Genomic DNA, 16,786 nt, shown 5'->3' with positions numbered 1-16,786 from the left:
TGCCCCAGATTTCTATTAGGGCTGATCATTTGGTAAATTTAAACTGTAAACCCCATGCCCCCAGGAAAAAAAAGCAATGTTGGCTCTTTTCACGGGTCCCCCTCCAACCCAGGTTATTCGGCAGAGCCAAATAGCCTGGCTCCGAAAAAGCCAAATAAATTTAGGCTTTTTCAGTTTTCCTGCCTGCCTGTGGGGTTGGGAGATTCCCAATCCCACAGGAAGTTCTCCCTTCCCACTAGCTAAGCTGATTCTGACTTCAGCTCTGTGGGGCTTGGTTTGGGTTTTTTTTTGGTTCAGCTTGGGTCACTGTTATTTGTATGATCTGTCTATGGTGGGATTCAGCAGGTTTGCACCACTTTGGCAGAACCGGTTGTTAAAATGGTGCTTGTAAACAACCACTTGTTAAATTATTTGAATCCCACCACCAGAACCGAATTGCAGAGGCCTTCACAGCCTGCACCATGAGCCCGCCTGACCCCAAGCCTCTAATGGAAGCCCCAACCATGGGGAGGTCCAGTGCGCAAGCTCGACCTCCCCACCAGGATGCGCTCCTCTGCCCAAACCGCCAAGGCTGCGACAAATAGAGCAGCAAATCCTTCCCTTTTTAAAATAAGGATGGTGGGTGGGTCAGTTTGCTCCAGGCATCGAAGAAGGCCGGAGCAACTGTGTGCTGCCTAATATATAGGGAGCATGCTCCACCCCTTAAACTCGTGCGCATTGCATGATCAGGCTGGGTGTGGCTTGGCCGCCCAGCCAGCCAGCCAGCCAGCTAGCCAGCCAGCCCAGGGCACGCATGCTCGCTGCTCTGGAGCTCACCATGTGCCCCCTGCCCCCTGTCGCAATTATGGCCTAGTTGAATCATGGGCTGTTATTAATATACAGTGCCATGAAATACATCTCTTGACCTTTTGTAAAATTATCTTCCTGAACAATTCCATTTTACTACAACTTTGTTTCCTTTGTAAAAGTGCCCTCTTGAACAACTGCCATTTTACATATTCTGTAAGACAATAGAAGTTTGGGCTGCCTTCCTGATCTGCTTAGGCAAGACATTCCACAAAGTGGGAGCCACAATATAGAATACTTCAGTATGGGAAGCTGCCATTTGTAGGGGGACACCTTCAGCAGACATTTTCTAGGTAAGCACACCTGTAACACTGCAGCAGAACAAGATACATGACCGTTAAGATATGTCAATCCTATGGTTTGTAAATATCTTGAAATGAACGTGGGAACTTATTGGCAACTATTGCAGTGACTGCGGAACATGTACAACAGACACACTCTGCCTGTAATAATCCTGATAATAATCAAGTTATGGTGTTCTGAACCAGCTGGAGTTTCTGGGTGGTCTTTAAGGGCAGGTATATATAGAATGTATTTCAGCAGTCTAGTTTCAAGATTACTACAGCATCTGTGTGTCCAGATGAGTCTGGTCAAGTAAGGGAGCCATCTTCTGAGGTAAATGAAGATGGCAGAAGGCATGTTTTGCTGCTCAATTAACTTGCTTCTCCAGCAAGATGTCCACTTTGTTAGTGCTTGGTCAGGATGCATAATTCAATGACATCTGCATGTGCTTCTTTTTGGGCCTGCACAGCCATCTGCCTTTTAACATCTGTTAGATGAGAGGTGGTAGGAAAACTACAGTTCCCATGAGATCTGAACAGTTTGCCTGTCTTTGCATCAGGAAGCAATGAGAGACAGAGGGAGACATCTCACATTTGTAAGTGACTAATAATAAAATGTAAACACATTATATACTTAAATAATGTGGCAAACTGCAGATGGGAAAGGGAAATCAGATTGGGAAATCTGCACCATCAGCTGTTTTCACAGTCGAATATATGTGAACTGTTTGAATACAAATGAATGATTTTTTGAACATTCTACTATGTTGATTGCAATTTGCATATGAAGTATGCAGTAGGTGATTGGGCATCTTTGTATGTAGTACTAAGAACTTGCAATCTGCAGAGGTATTTTTTAAACGTGTTTGGTGGATGTGACATTTAAATTGTACTTTAGAGTAACATTTTGAGATAAAGAAGAAGAAGAGTTGGATTTATATCCCCCCTTTCTCTCCTGTAAGGGGCATACAAACTCCTTTCCCTTCCCCCCTCACAACAAACACCCTGTGAGATATGTGGGGCTGAGAGAGCTCTGAAGAACTGTGACTAGCCCAGCTGGCATGTGTTGGAGCACACAAGCTAATCTAGTTCACCAGATAAGCCTCCACAGCTCAAGTGGCAGAGCAGAGAATCAAACCCGGTTCTCCAGATTAGAGTGTACACCTTAACCACTAAACCATGCTGGCTGGTACCTTTTTTGGTACCTTTTAAACTAACCAGCTGTAAAAAGATATAGACAGGACTGATGTTTGTAACATTTATTCCACAATATTTTTGTTGAGAAAAGTTTAACATGTAATTCCTTGGTAAACCTTCCCAACAAAGCTACATTCTCAACAAAGCTAAAACAAATTGATTTCAATTAAATTTGGAATTTTGAAGTTCAAAGGCAGAATGCCATTGAGTACCAGTTGCTGCAAGAGTCAGTGGGGAAGGGCTGTTGCCTTTGCCTGGATTTGGGCTTCTTAGGGGCATCTGGTTCAGCACTGAAGATGCTGGACTAGTTTGCCTGTCTTTTTAACCAGGGGACTTTGTCATGTGTTCATATGGGTGTCTTTTATATGATAGACATCTATCTCTAGCACCCATCAGGAATGCTTTAATTTGGCTGAAGTTGTCAAGAAAATTTACTTTGAATTGATTCTCTTATAAGCGTGCACTACCTCCCCCCACCAAAATTTTTTTTTTCATGCATTGATAATATTCTGATTTGTGCATTTTCTCTGAAATGGTTAGTTGACTAGGATCTTAGGTCATAGCTGACATTGCATTTTGTGTCAGTGAAAGATGCAGCATGCTACACCAGAGATGCAGCATGCTACACCAGAGGCTGCCATATTCCATCTTGGCAGGGTGATGACTTCCATCTTGGGCTTGGCCCTTCCCTCCCGGCTTTTAGATTGGGCGCCTGATTTTATTTCTTTGTTTTCTTTAATTCTGATGTATTTGTTGCTGCTGAAATGTTTGTTGCTGCTGTAATTGTGTCATTTTATCGGGTTAACTTATATTTATGTTTTTATGTAACTGTTATTGAGTATGGTTATGACTGTGAGCCGCCTCGAGCCCTTTGGGGGTGAGGCGGCCTATTAAAATTAAACAAACAAACAAACAAACAAACAAATAAATAAATGAATAAATATGACCCTCCAGGATACCCAGTTTGTGAGCCTGTTTCTATTAATGGACTACAATGCCATCCAGAACAAACTGTCTTCTAACTTATTGATTAGTGACTTTATTGACTACCATCATGTTGAGCTACACATTTGTGATCTCCATACCACCTATTACAATTATCAGGCATGCAGTTAGGTCATCTGCTGTTTCACTCGAATTCTGATAAGGGAAATATGGTTGAGTGTCACATTGTTAACACCTCACTCCATCCATCCATTGATGCCCATCAGTCTAATTCTTGTTTTAAAACCACAATTCACATTTTATCAAGAAATTTCTTGCTGGGTATCCCAAATAATCAATGTATATTTTTCTGCAATCTGTAGAGAGATGCTTGACATTACAGAACTGAGGGACTAGCAGTACCATCCTAAACAGAATGATGCTCCTTCTATGCTCATTGATCTAGGATTTAGGATTATATTGTAAATCTCTTTTTCCCCAATGTATGTAGAAATACATTTTTGTCTAGAATTATTCTTTACTTTATCTAGTTCTGATGTCTACTACAGCCAACCGAAGCCAGGAAAGTAAGAGAAGATTTTCTTGCATTTTTCTTTTGTTCATACCAAGGGGAGTACACTGGTTCTGTCAGAAGGATTAATTTTGGGGGTTGCTGTTTGCACAACCACCAAAGGAATCAAGAGTAGGTCATGGGTTCCAATGTAGAATCCCTGCTTTTCCTTCAGTAGTTGAGAAACCTTGTGGTTAGATTCCATCTTCCATATATCAAAGCTAATGTATAAACCAAATTTGTAGCGCTGGTTTTTATTGCAATGCAATGATGATAAGAAGAGAGAATTAGAGAGGGACAAATGCTAAATGTACAAAAGAGGTGGTCAGAAGGATAGGTCACAGCTGAAGAAATGGGAGGCTGCTTCATAACTGAATGGAACATGCAATGTAGAACAAGAGGAAGATAGTCACAATTATGTAAACTGAATCAAAAAATAAAAAAGCTGGAAATATTTGAGGATTTGAAAATTGAATAAAAAATAAAACGGAGACTGACTGGTCTGTATAATGGTGAGGGGGAAGTAAGAGAGTAATACTAATGTACTTGTTACCTGCTAACAGGTGCGGCATTCATTGTGGGGTGACTTAACTTATATTGGTTTTCTAAACACACTGACTGTGCCCTCGTATAGTAAAGGTAATAAAAAGGACTCTGTTTCTTCATGTTACAAACCCTGTTTAGAAAGTAAAATGATGATTCTACTCCATTTAAATAATTATGAGAAAATGCCAGACTAATTAAGCTGTAATTAAACTGACAGGTTAATATAGGATTGAATGACTCTCTTGAACATGGATCAAAAGAGAGTGTGTGGAAGATTCCATTAATTTATTACACTTCAACTGTAATGAATGCACAGTAAGAATAGTTAAAATGTGATGAAAGATGAATTGTACATGACATAACTTCAACATGAAGCCTCTGAGAGAGGTCAACAGACATACATAATTTAATGCTGTGAATGTGCTGATAATGCCCAATATTACCTCCTCTGCTCCAAGTGAGACAGGATTTTCTTACGCATGTTACTGGCATGGGCAGCAGATAAAGTGAGCATATTGATGGTGGCATTTGGGTTGATCTAGGACAGGAGTCTGCAACCTGCGGCTCTCCAGATGTTCATGGACTACAATTCCTGTCAGCCCCTGCCAGCATGGCCAATTGGCCAATTGGCCATGCTGGCAGGGGCTGATGGGATTTGTAGTCCATGAACATCTGGAGAGCCGTAAGTTGCAGACCCCTGATCTAGGATCAAATGATCAGCCTCTCATGAATGGAGTCACATTCCTATAGAAATAGTATTTTAAGAGTGCTTCTAGACTCAACCTTTGATGCGCAGGTGGCGAGTGTGTTTGACAACTCCAGTGTTCTGTGAGTGCATTTCTGTGTGTGTGTGTGTGTGTGTGTGGTGTGTGTGTGTGTGTGTGTGGGTGGGTGGGTGGGTGGGTGCTGAACTGTGATTAGAAACATTGGCTGGGTTAAAATGCAATGACAATTTTAAAAAAGGGGCTTGGGCAATTTTTGCTCATTGTATTATTTTTAGAACTCCGTTTTTTTCTGTTGCAATATTTACTATTTTGGTTTTTATCTTTAAAAACATTTTCATATTTTGTAAACAAATTACATGATCCTTTGGACCAAGATCGTGATACCAAAATGTAAAAATAAAATAAATACAGAATTAACTATAAGGAGAGTGATCTGAAGAATAATAGGTATGTTGATTATAACCCAGACTTCTACACTGCAACAAAACTAGTGAGATTTGTTTCAAATAAAAGCCACAATCCAAAATGGGAGTTAAGATTCCTTAAGTTTATTGATTTTAGGGGCATAAATGTTCTCTGTTATATTGTAGTCAAATTAACTTTGGAATGAAAGAACATTATTATCTGTAAGTCCTCTAAAACAAAGCTTGATAAGCCATTTACTGAACAAATTCAACATTTAATATATCCCTGTTAACAAATAAACAACTTTCCATTTCAATGTATTGTCGAAGGCTTTCACGGCCGGAATCACTTGGGTGCTGTGTGGTTTCCGGGCTGTATGGCCGTGTTCTAGCAGCATTCTCTCCTGACGTTTCGCCTGCATCTGTGGCTGGCATCTTCAGAGGATCTGATGTTGGGAAAGCAAGTGGAGTATATATCTGTTGGAGTGTCCAGGGTGGGTGGGAAACCTTGACTGTAGGTAACAAAGAAACCAGGTGTAATAGTTAGGGGCATCTGAATAGAAGTATGAGTAACAATAAGACTATAGCCTGGGAAGTAACCCTGTAGATATAGGGTCACTGAATTTAGAACATCTGAATAGAAGTATCTTGGCCTTTGTTTCTTTTGTCTATGGTCATCCTGTGTTTGTGTGGAGCCTGGTTTGACACAGTCTTGACCCTAGTATTTTCAACACTGGCAGCCAAGTTCTGTTCCTTTTCATAGTTTCTTCCTTCCTGTTAAATTGTCCATGTGCTTATGGTTTCAATTGCTTCTCTATGTGTAGTCTGGCAGTAGTGGCTTTCCGAGTGGTCCAAATTTCTGTTTTCAAATAATATTCTATGTCCAGGTTGGTTTATCATGTGTTTCTACTATTGCTGATTTTCTGGCTGAAATAGTCTGCGAGGTGCCTTTTGTGTTCTTTGATACGTGTCACCCGTAAGCTGCGTTTGGTGGTTCCTATATAGACTTGTCCCACAGCTGCATGGTATCACGATAGAGCTCCTCTGGTAGCTAAAGGATCCCTCTTATCCTTTGCTGAGCGGCAATCTGTTGAATTTTCTTAGTGGGTCTGTAGATGGTTTTGTAGGTTGTGCTTCTTCATCAGTTTTCCTATCTCAGTGGTTCCCTTGATTGTATGGTAAGAACACCTTCTTCCCTCTAGATGGCTCTTTATCTTTGTTCATGTGGCTTGTTCTTGGTCTTGCAATTCTTCTGATTTCTGTATTAGAGTAACCATTATTATATGAAGGCCCTGTTTAGGTGATTCAATTCATCTTGTAGGAGGTGAGGTTCACAGATTCTGTTTAGCGATGTACCAAAGTTTTTTTATGGTGCTCCTTTTTTTGCCCTGGATGGTGATTGGAGTTTTGTGTAGATATCTGTCTGTGTGAGTAGGTTTTCTGTATACCGTGTGTCCCAATTGCTGGTTTGGTTTTCTTGGATGACTAAAACATCTAAAATGGCAGTTTTCCTTCATTTTCTTTCTCCATAGTAAGGGTGGATGTTTGGGTGGATCTTGTTGATATGGTCCAGGAACTTGTTTAGTTCTTCTTCTTCTCATTAATCCCAAATGGTGAATGTGTCATCCACATACTTGAACCATATGGTGGGCTTTTTTTGGTGCTGTTTTCAGGGCTTGTTTCTCAAAGTGTTCCATATAGAAATTAGCTATTACAGGAATGGGGCTACAGAGGTATACCTAATGTATAGCAGCCCCATCTTTCTTCTGTTCATAGTATTCATTATCCCACTGGGAAGTGATTAGCTGGTAGTGAGCATTACCAATGTTGAAACAAGGGCTGTGGATGTCTTTTGTGAATTTCTGGTTAATGGAAGTGTCATGGTGTCTGCTATGGGGACCTTTGGTGAATAGGGACATCCACATCAAAACTGACTCAGTTTGTCATTGGGGCGAAAAGGTTGAGTTTGAGTTTGCTGAGGATTTTTTCAATGAAAGTGAGCTTTGAGTCCCTTAATGTAATGTGCAGTAAGTCCAATATGGATTACCAGTTGTGTGTATTAGAAACTTTGCCAAATCCTATATGTAGTGGAGATCCAAATTGCACTCTAATGGAGTCTGAGTGGAGTGGAGTCCTTGTGTGGATTTTGGGGAGTCCATAGAGCTCTAGGAGGGGTGAGCTTCAGATTTGCAGAGGCGTTTTGCAATCGATGATAGGGGATCAATTGAGGGAGTTTTTAATCAAGGTGTTGAGTTTTCCCTGGTAAGATTTTGTTGGTTGGGTCCTGTTTTAACTTTTTTTTGTATGTTGTGGGGTCCAAAAGTTTGTCTGATTTTTTTTCCTTGTATTGGTCTGTTATTTCCATGATAACCGTGGCATTACCTTTATCTACTGGGTAAGAATGATGATTTCCTGAATAACAGAAGTGCGAGATCTTTGATGGCCATCAAAGGATCTCAATTCTGATCTCAAAAATCATCATTCTAATTTCTGACAACCATACAACCCGAGGCTCCCACACAGCACCCAACTTTCCATTAAAATCCTAACTTCCTATGACAGTGGCTGAGGCTTGATGGCTTCAAAGAAGACATAGAAGCTTATCTATGTGTAATTCAACACACAATTAATGTATGAAGTCTGGATCCGGAGTTCAAAGGAGGAGAGGTTTCAGTTTCATTATCCTGATTTTTTTTTTGAGAGTGTCCCTTACTGTTCTTCCAGGATTCCATGGTGGGAGAGGCAGTTCCTGCATTCTGGGATTTTCAGTTTTATTTTTAAAATTTCCTTCCTGTCTTCCTCCCTGCATCGATAGCGCAGCAGAACGAGGGATTGAGGGAAGGAGAAAAAGGTAGCTGACCGGGTAAACACCTGCGTTAGTCACAATATAGTTTTCCTTTTTTAAAATTTAAATAGTAATATCGGTAGAGGAAGACCTGGCTTCCAGAGTTCCAGTATAAGTATACTATCATAGAAATGACTCAGCCCTTTAACGATTTAATCTAGGGACCAGAGGAGCAGACCTACTGCTGAGACTGACTAATAGCTGGTAGTGGGGCTTCCAAGGAGTCTTGGAGGCTCACTCTGCACGGGCCAATGACAGTGCCCATGGAATGGTAAACCAAAACACCATTCCATGGGTGCAGATGCTATGGTTGCCACCCACCTCTACAATGGCATTTGCGAGTCTTTTTTCCAAAAAAACTGCATTTAGTATCCGGTGCTGAGTGAATCTGCACCAGGTTGAAGAGTGCCAGCTGTTACGGCACCCCCCCATTAGCGATTGTAAACTTACCTGCTCTCTTCCCTGTGCAGCTCCGCCCAGGACAAAGTTTCGACCATACTCCTGCTCTCTGACCCCGTGAGGCATTGCCATGGCCCACGGGGATGTCCCCTCATCCCTGTGGAGCTGCACAGGAAGAGAAAGAAATGGATACAAACACAATTAAGAACACCTCTGTGCGAAGGCATACCTCCATGGACAGCGGCAGCTCTGGAAGGACCAACCCACACCTGCGGGGAGGCGTGTGAATGGTCCCCAGGGTTCCACTGGCATCATATTTGCTGGTTATTATCACCACTGCCGAAGACTCCATGCAATGTAAAATGGAGCCAGTTGTGCCTGACCCATTAATTCCAAGTGGAGGGTTGACTGCAGACTTCATGGACAGTAGGTCTGTCAACCTTATGTTCCTTTACAGTTGAAAGGAAAAGAAATACTCGAACTAGCCACAAGACTCACCTGGCCCGGCATCAGCCTCTACTGGGCCATGTTGGGTAAGGTAGCCTTCCCCTTCTAGTTAGAGTCTCCTCACCACGGGCATCAGAGATTGAAGAGCAGCTTCTCTGACAAGTTACACTTTGGATATATTTTATTGACTTCTTAATGTCACTTAATAATGTATATACAAAGCTTTCTTGGTCAGCTCTCATCGCTTAGTTGCAAAGGATTGGGAACATACCTATTCCCTACCACTCAAATTCAAAATCAGGAATTGAACCCATCCAGAATCCTGGGATGTGTGGAGATGAAACTGCTAGTATTGCCACAGTGCATTAAGCCACATTAAAAAAAAAAGAGACCTCGAGGGAGGTGACAACAGCATCTGTGAAAAAGCTGTGTGAATGAGCCTGGATCTGCTCTCAACTCTGCCTCATTCAGTAAAGATCCACTTTTGAAACTGTTCTGTCCAGATTGCTGAATCAAAGTATTTATGTGAGAGGGTAATTGAACACCAGGCTGGCCGCAAAAAAATCCCAAACCCACAATGTCTGGAGATGAAAGGCAGAATTAGCTCAGCTCCATTCTGCTTGCTTGTCCATCCACCACAATGCTTGGAGGTGCATTACATCTGGATCACATCTCCCTTTCACCACAAGCAGTGGGTTACAAAGTCCTAATTAACTACTTTCTGTCTCTAGGGATTGTGGAAATGTTGCCATAGGAAATAAAAGGCTCTAGTGCAAATCATCGGTAGGGAGTTGGCAAGTAAGACGAATTGATGATCTCCTCCTGGTTCCCGTCTCCTCATTCATCCCCTAGCTTGGGTCCCTATCTGCCTGATCTACAACTGCTGTTATTATTTTTTATTAGCATTGTGCCAGATTAGAGGATAAGCAGCTCACCAAAGGTCAAATTTTGTTTTGTGAATCACAAGCAAGGAGTTATACACCAAAAGCAAAACTCAGTAGAGGTTTCACAGCTGTGGGCAGCAAGGAGTGAAACACTTTTAAAGTCAATTTATTGACAGAATTTCCTGAATTCACCAAGTTAGATCTCAAGCAGAACCCTTCAAGCTAGGAGAGTAGATAAGTCAAATTAAGAGTGCTCCTATAAATCAGGAGAATGGGAGCTTTCTTCCAATTATGAGATAGGTAATTTTAGAAAATACTGATGTCCCTATACCATGATACTTGACAGCTAAAGTACTGTGTGTGATAAGCAAATATATTTTGCCAGATTGGAGTGACATGTCATACTCCAAAATTCCCAACTGTACGAATTTTTCCTGCTGATTCCATTTTGAGGTTTATAGTGACTCAGGTAAATCCAAGAAGAGGATTCTGAATAACAGACTGGGGAACCAACAGGCCTACTAATAACAGAAATGAGTTCTAATGGGTTACAGATGATGAATTAAAATACAATACAAATAGTAAACATTTTCCATTAAAACCAAAATGTGTTTAGGTTTTTAAAATCTTATATCAAGAAATGTTGAATTTGGTATTTTTGAATAATTTTACTTTTATGGGAGCGTATTATATGAATGTGTACTCACTCGAGGAAGACCTACTGGCTAAAAATGCATTTTGATTGTAATGCTTTTTTTTGCCTTACTAGTAGCATTGGATTGAAATCTTGTATTGTATTAAAAATAATCTTTAAATCCTTCATTATATCTTAACCCATTAGTATTCATTTCTGTTTTTTTAAGATCTATTTGCCTACCTTCCTTGCTTGCCCTAGTTTTTTTTTTGGATTTAACTCTTCTGTTTTGATTCATAAAATTTGACCAACTATTTGTCTAAAATGCTCTTAAAGGAGTAGAAAACTTCAGGGATGTGTACATGAGGAGTGTTATTGATGACTTTTATCCATCGATCTTGTGCCGAAATTTTACAGTCTCTCCTTGGTCAGGTTACATGATCCTATTAATATTGTACCCTAATGAGAATTTTTCCATATCTATCTTGAAGATCCCTACTGGAAAGCGTAGATCCTTGAGCCATGCCCAAAATTCCTTTGGCAGCACCTGTGCCCTCTTTCCGCTGCAGCTGCGGCTATGAATTCAGCTTAAGAGGCGTTGGCACCTATTCGCCCCAACTTAGCTGGCTGTGGGTGTTCCTCTAAGGCTGGAAAGTATGTTGGGACATACGCCAAGCTATCATCGTGCATTCCTTTATGACTCAGTCACTATAGGCCCACTGTTTTCAATTTTATGATCCTCACAAAAGCCTCAGCCAGCTAAAGTGGGTTGGCAAGTTAACGATTGGGTTACAAAGGGACTACTCGCCAGTATGCTCACATGGAAAAAGGTAGCTCAATGAAAGCCAATTTGGCTGCTAGGGGAGACTGGTTTGCCAAGAGTGAGTGGCTGAGGTAGGAACCAAGGAGCTTCTAATGGTGTGTTCTTTGCAAGCCCAGTTCTTTGTCTTTCCAGGTGCCAGCTGAATGATTTATGAAGCAGCAAGGAAAATAATATGATTGAGTGGCAGCTTTGGACACAGCTTTGTTTGTATAGGTTTTGGCCTACATACTTAAGAATGTCTACATATGCAGGGACACCAGGTGCAAGGCTACCAATAACTGGAATTCATATGAGGGAAGGCAGGATTACCAGAGTCCACACACTGTTCGCGTTACTTGTTTGCCAAGATATGATTGACTCAAACACTATATTAGTAGCTTATGTGTCCAACAAGGCTGATGCTAAAGAACACTTAAGCATCTGAACATTTGAAAAAGCCTTGCTGAATCTGACTCAAGCCCCATCAAGTCCAAGTTTATTCCCACAGTGGCCATTGTGCCAACCAGGTGCCTCCATGGACCTTAAGCCCTGCAAAACAATTAGACCACTGCAGCCCCATTATTCTGCCTTTGTTTCACTATTTTCCCTAATGCAAAGGTATGCTTCTCTGATAAGCATGTGCAATGGTAGTGGTTAGAAAGGAGACGGGAGCTGTCTGGACATAAAGTAGTCATCTTATTCACATATTCACAAAGCTCTCTTGCTTGACATAGCTGACTTTGTATTGATAGGAGTTATATAACTGGAATGGTTAGTTGGAATCTATGTATGGTCAAAAAAACATCTACCATCCTTTCCTTCGATCCTCCCTCTGTGAAAAACAGTTCAACTAAAATGTGAATTCAGAGTAAAGGTCTCCTCTTTCAGTGACTACAACATTTCGTAAAATGCATTTGCAGGTGTGAAAATAATAATCACAGACGCTGAGCTTCTCTTAGCATCTGACATCAGCTCAATACAATACTTTTAGTTGATATGTTCAGCTGTGGGTTTGTAGCATGGTAGTAAGACAACAAGCAATGACGAGCATGCATGTAGATTCCAGCCCTTTAACAATGTTGTGATGAGTGGGAGGGATGTGGTGTGTGAAACTCAGGTTCCCCTCCCCAAAATAGAGATAGAGAGATATTTAATAAAGAAATAGGAGAGATAGAACAATTGGAGAAACAGAGGTGACTTCTGCCACAAATCTACTTAAGAAGTACTAAAAAGTTTTACATAATGAAAATCCCAGAAAGCTGAGTGAGTAGAAAGAGAGGAGTCCAGGGGAACAAGACTATATCTTGGCCAATCATGCACAATGTAAGCTTGCTCTGCGTGATGGGGAGCAAGTGTGAGTTTGTAAGCAAGATTTCTTGAGCAGGACTCTGTTTCCTCAAGCCTCCTCAGCTTTAATCTTTCCAATCTCTCAGGGCCAAATTATGAGACCACTTTCAGCACAACTTTTAGTGGCTTCTCTGCCCAAGAGCAGGGGACAGATTTGCCATGTAGGCATAGCTTTGCCCCCCAGATCTTCCCTCCCACCCATGGCCAGCCTCCTCTCATTCTCACACCATCTTGTGCCTTTCCCTCACCCCTCCCTTCCATGTTTCCTACAAGTATGTTGGCAAAGTAACAGAAGGAAGCTGACTCACACAATACCAACCTTCCTTCTAATTCTCTTTTAATATTTTGCTGAGATATTGATAATTATAAAGAGACAGCTTGGAAATAACAAATATCTGTTGTCCAAATGACAAGCACTAGCAGCAGGAAGTATTGTATGGAGGAGGGAGGGAGAGAATGTCTGTTCTAGAATAGTCCCCTTCTTCACTTGCAGCCTGTGGTCCAGGGAATTGTTTATGCCCTTACCTCATTTAGGGTGGGGATGATTACCTTTCGGAACAATAATAATATCAATATAAAGTGCAGCTTAAAGGAGGCTAAGCCAAAGCAGTCTCTTGACTACAGAAGAGTGTAATGAGATCTTTGTGCCTTTAAGAATCACTTGATGATGGGAAAGGAGATTAAAGAAGAGTCAGGCCTGGAGAAGACTCTTTGCAGAAAACCTCCAGGGAAAGGAGGGTTTCAACTGACTCTAGAAAAAACAATTCTGCTGCCAGTGTGTCAAGCTGGCATTCCAATTTTAGCCATATGGCACAAGGGGCCCAAAATTAAAACTAGTCTCTGGTGTGATACAGCCATTGGATCTGTCGTACGCTGCAGACAGTGGCTGCTTTCGAATTCATGTCGCCAGGTTAGCATCTTCCCTGAGTGAATCTCACCAAAGAGGATGGGCCAGCATGTTGTTGCTCCTTAGCCGAAAATTGCATGGGCTTTCATCCAAGCAAGATCATCATTTCCATTCTCTTTTCTTTAGCCCTCTCTCATAATTTGGAAAAGTGGAAAGTTACAAATCGATTCTGTACTTACAAGTGCAAATTGCTCTTCACACATGAGGAGACATTAACTAGAGTTTGGCAGTGGCTGGCAGTATCCAGCCTTGACTCCTACAGCATCCAGGGAAATAAAACAAGCTCTGACTGCTGCTCTTTTGCCCTTTCTTTGGAGCAACTGCAAGGCCCCAGCTGATAGTCTGTTCGTACTTATGCTTTAGCTTCTGAAGTTATTCCCAAGCAAATATTTGTTGGCCCATATATCTGAGAGGCTAACTTCTGAACCAAGTGTTTAGAAGAACAAACACTTGTGCTCTCAATATAAGTTAAAAAAAGTTTGTTCTTTTTAAAATTTAGTGAGTTTAGGTCAAACCACAATTCTCTAGTGGTCAAAAGGGAGGAGGATGCAAAAGGCTATGCTACTGGGGATCATGGGTCACTGCAATACAACAAAAAACAAAATGGGTCATGGACTGTGAGTAAAGCATGAGCACTGGAAAGATTGTGTGAAAATATCTGGCTGGATCCAAGCCAGCTTTGGTCACATTGGAAATGTCGCAACACCACCCGTCCCTATCAGTTGGTTTCCTACACATTTGCAGGATTGTGGATTATGTGTTGGTATGGTTTTATTAGTTTGATAAATGTAGAACTTATCTTAACTGTGATCCCTAAGCAGAATTCAGATATTAAGCCCATTGAACCCTACTTGAATTTAGAAGGGGTATTTCTGTTTCAGAGATGTTCTGAAACTCTGTCGAATTTTACCCATGATTGGTTAAATAAAGATGTAGTGTAACCCAGTGGAATTAAATGCATTTGCTGTAGCATTTTGCTGAAACTGCCAAGAAACAAGTCCAATGAAGTCAAGTTTCAGAGTATGTCGATTTGGATTCAAGTATTCATCACAGGAAATTAATACTTAGGCTGGATAAACACTGTTGGTTTCTATACCAACAAAGTGTTGTCAGCTTGTGCTTCCCAGCTTCAAGATAACATTATTCATTGTTTAAGTGTGCTGTTCATGAGAACTCACACATTTGAATATTCAGAGATTTGGGTATCCACACATTAAGCAGAGGTCACTGAATGTACACTTAAAATGTCTCCAAGGGACACCTGAAGAGCCCTATGGTGCAGAGTGGTAAGCTGCACTACTGCAGTCAAAGCTCAGCTCACTGGAATTCAGTCCTGACAGAAGTTGGTTTCCAATAGCCAGCTCAAGATTGACTTAGCCTTCCATCCATCCATCCAAGATTTCCGATAAAATGCGTGCAGCTCACTGGAGTGTAAAATGTAAGAGTCTACAGTGTAAAATGATGTAGGATGGCAGTGTGGGTGATTAGAAGACAATGTTAAACCAATCCCTGTAAATGTATTCTGCCTAGTAAATGTTGTTGTAATGTAATGACATCAATTCTATGGGTCAAAGTAATTACACAACAATTGCCCAGTGGACTTTACACCTGAAAGCTATAATGTATGATAAATCCAGAAATGAAATTTCCCATTATGATATTGAAATGTGAAGTAAATGTTGAAATATCTGTCTTTTATTTCTAGAATTTACAGGATTTTGAAGATGTTTTTGGAAACTTCTGGGTGTTGAAAGTGTTTTGTTGTTATTTCAGATCTGTTGATGATTAAAAAAAACTTATTAAACTTAAATTGTTTTGTTTATGATATTTTAATTCTATTTATTGCTGTTCACTTGGTACCGCTTTAATTGTGAGCCACCTTTAGTGACTCTGGAGAGGTGTATACAAGTGTTCCAATACAACTTTTTAAAACAAACAAACAAACAAACAAACATTCTAATGCTCTCACAACAGTTTCTGTGAAGCAGCTGTGCCAGACCTAAGAAAAATAGCATATAAAAACTCTATTCCATATAATGTTACTTCAAAGCTAAGAGGATGAAGAGGCAGGAAAAAGCCTGATTGTGAAGGGTTAATTTCTCACAGAGCCTGTTTCTGTGAGTAATATTCTGGGAGTAGGTGGAGTTCAGAACTCATTGCTGCTGACTGAATTATTGGGGGGAATTCTTGGAACCAGAAGGTTTCGATGTGTTTAGTGTTTATGTGTACACCTATGGTGTTGACAGGGAAAGGGGTTTTTTTTAAGAAAAGGATTCCACTCTATCCATAGAGAGGAATAAACTCCGAGGGACAAGAAGAATTCTTAGACCAGGTTCTAAAAACAGAGATAATTCATCTCCTGAACTGCATTTATAAAACAGAGACAGAGAGAACTGGCTGAGTAAGAGAGATGGTGTCAGAAAGGTACCATTTTCTAATCAGGAGGGCATTTAAACTTAATGTGGGAGAAGAATTCCCATCTCTAGTTCTAAGGTAGATTTATTTCAAAAGCTCTGAAGTGATCCTACATTGTGGAAGTCTGAAGGGGAAAAGGAATTGGGTAAATACTCCTTTCATCTAGATTTTGGGAACACATGAACCTCTGAGTGCAATTCTGAATCAAAACTATATAACACAAAAAAGTCTCTATTTTATTTTAAAAGAATTTAGAAATCTGTAACAAACTGACATCTTGTTTAAACAGCCAAATACCATCTGAGCTGTAATACTAAGACATTTTAATAGTTGTAAGTAGAAGTCCTGATTCTTTCTTCTTCTTACCTAATTTTCCCTGGTGTATCCTATTCCCTGAGGAGTTTAATAAAATTGGGTGAACTTTTGAAAAGAAGCCTCTAGTGTCATAATCTCAAACACAGGAGAGAGAAAGGGGGATCACCTCAGTTACTTAAACTGGTTCGATTATATATTTACTTTAGAGAGGTATGGGGGTAAGACCATTGAATAAGCCCCCCCTCCCCTGGGCAAAGGTTATATATAATAAAATTGAACAGAGAAATGATCAGAAGA

The 16,786-nt window shown here is 40.7% G+C and overlaps 1 protein-coding gene across 3 annotated transcripts in view; it reads left to right on the top strand.

Moving 5' to 3' along the window:
- The window catches only part of GRM4 (glutamate metabotropic receptor 4), a 388,193-nt gene that overhangs the window by 167,892 nt on the left and 203,515 nt on the right, over positions 1-16,786 (top strand). The window lies entirely within an intron of this gene.

This window comes from Sphaerodactylus townsendi, linkage group LG05 (genome assembly GCF_021028975.2).
Source record: "Sphaerodactylus townsendi isolate TG3544 linkage group LG05, MPM_Stown_v2.3, whole genome shotgun sequence".
Taxonomy (NCBI): Eukaryota; Metazoa; Chordata; class Lepidosauria; order Squamata; family Sphaerodactylidae; genus Sphaerodactylus; species Sphaerodactylus townsendi.
Note: the sequence above shows the minus strand (reverse complement) of the source record. Positions and strands in the feature narration are given on the sequence as shown.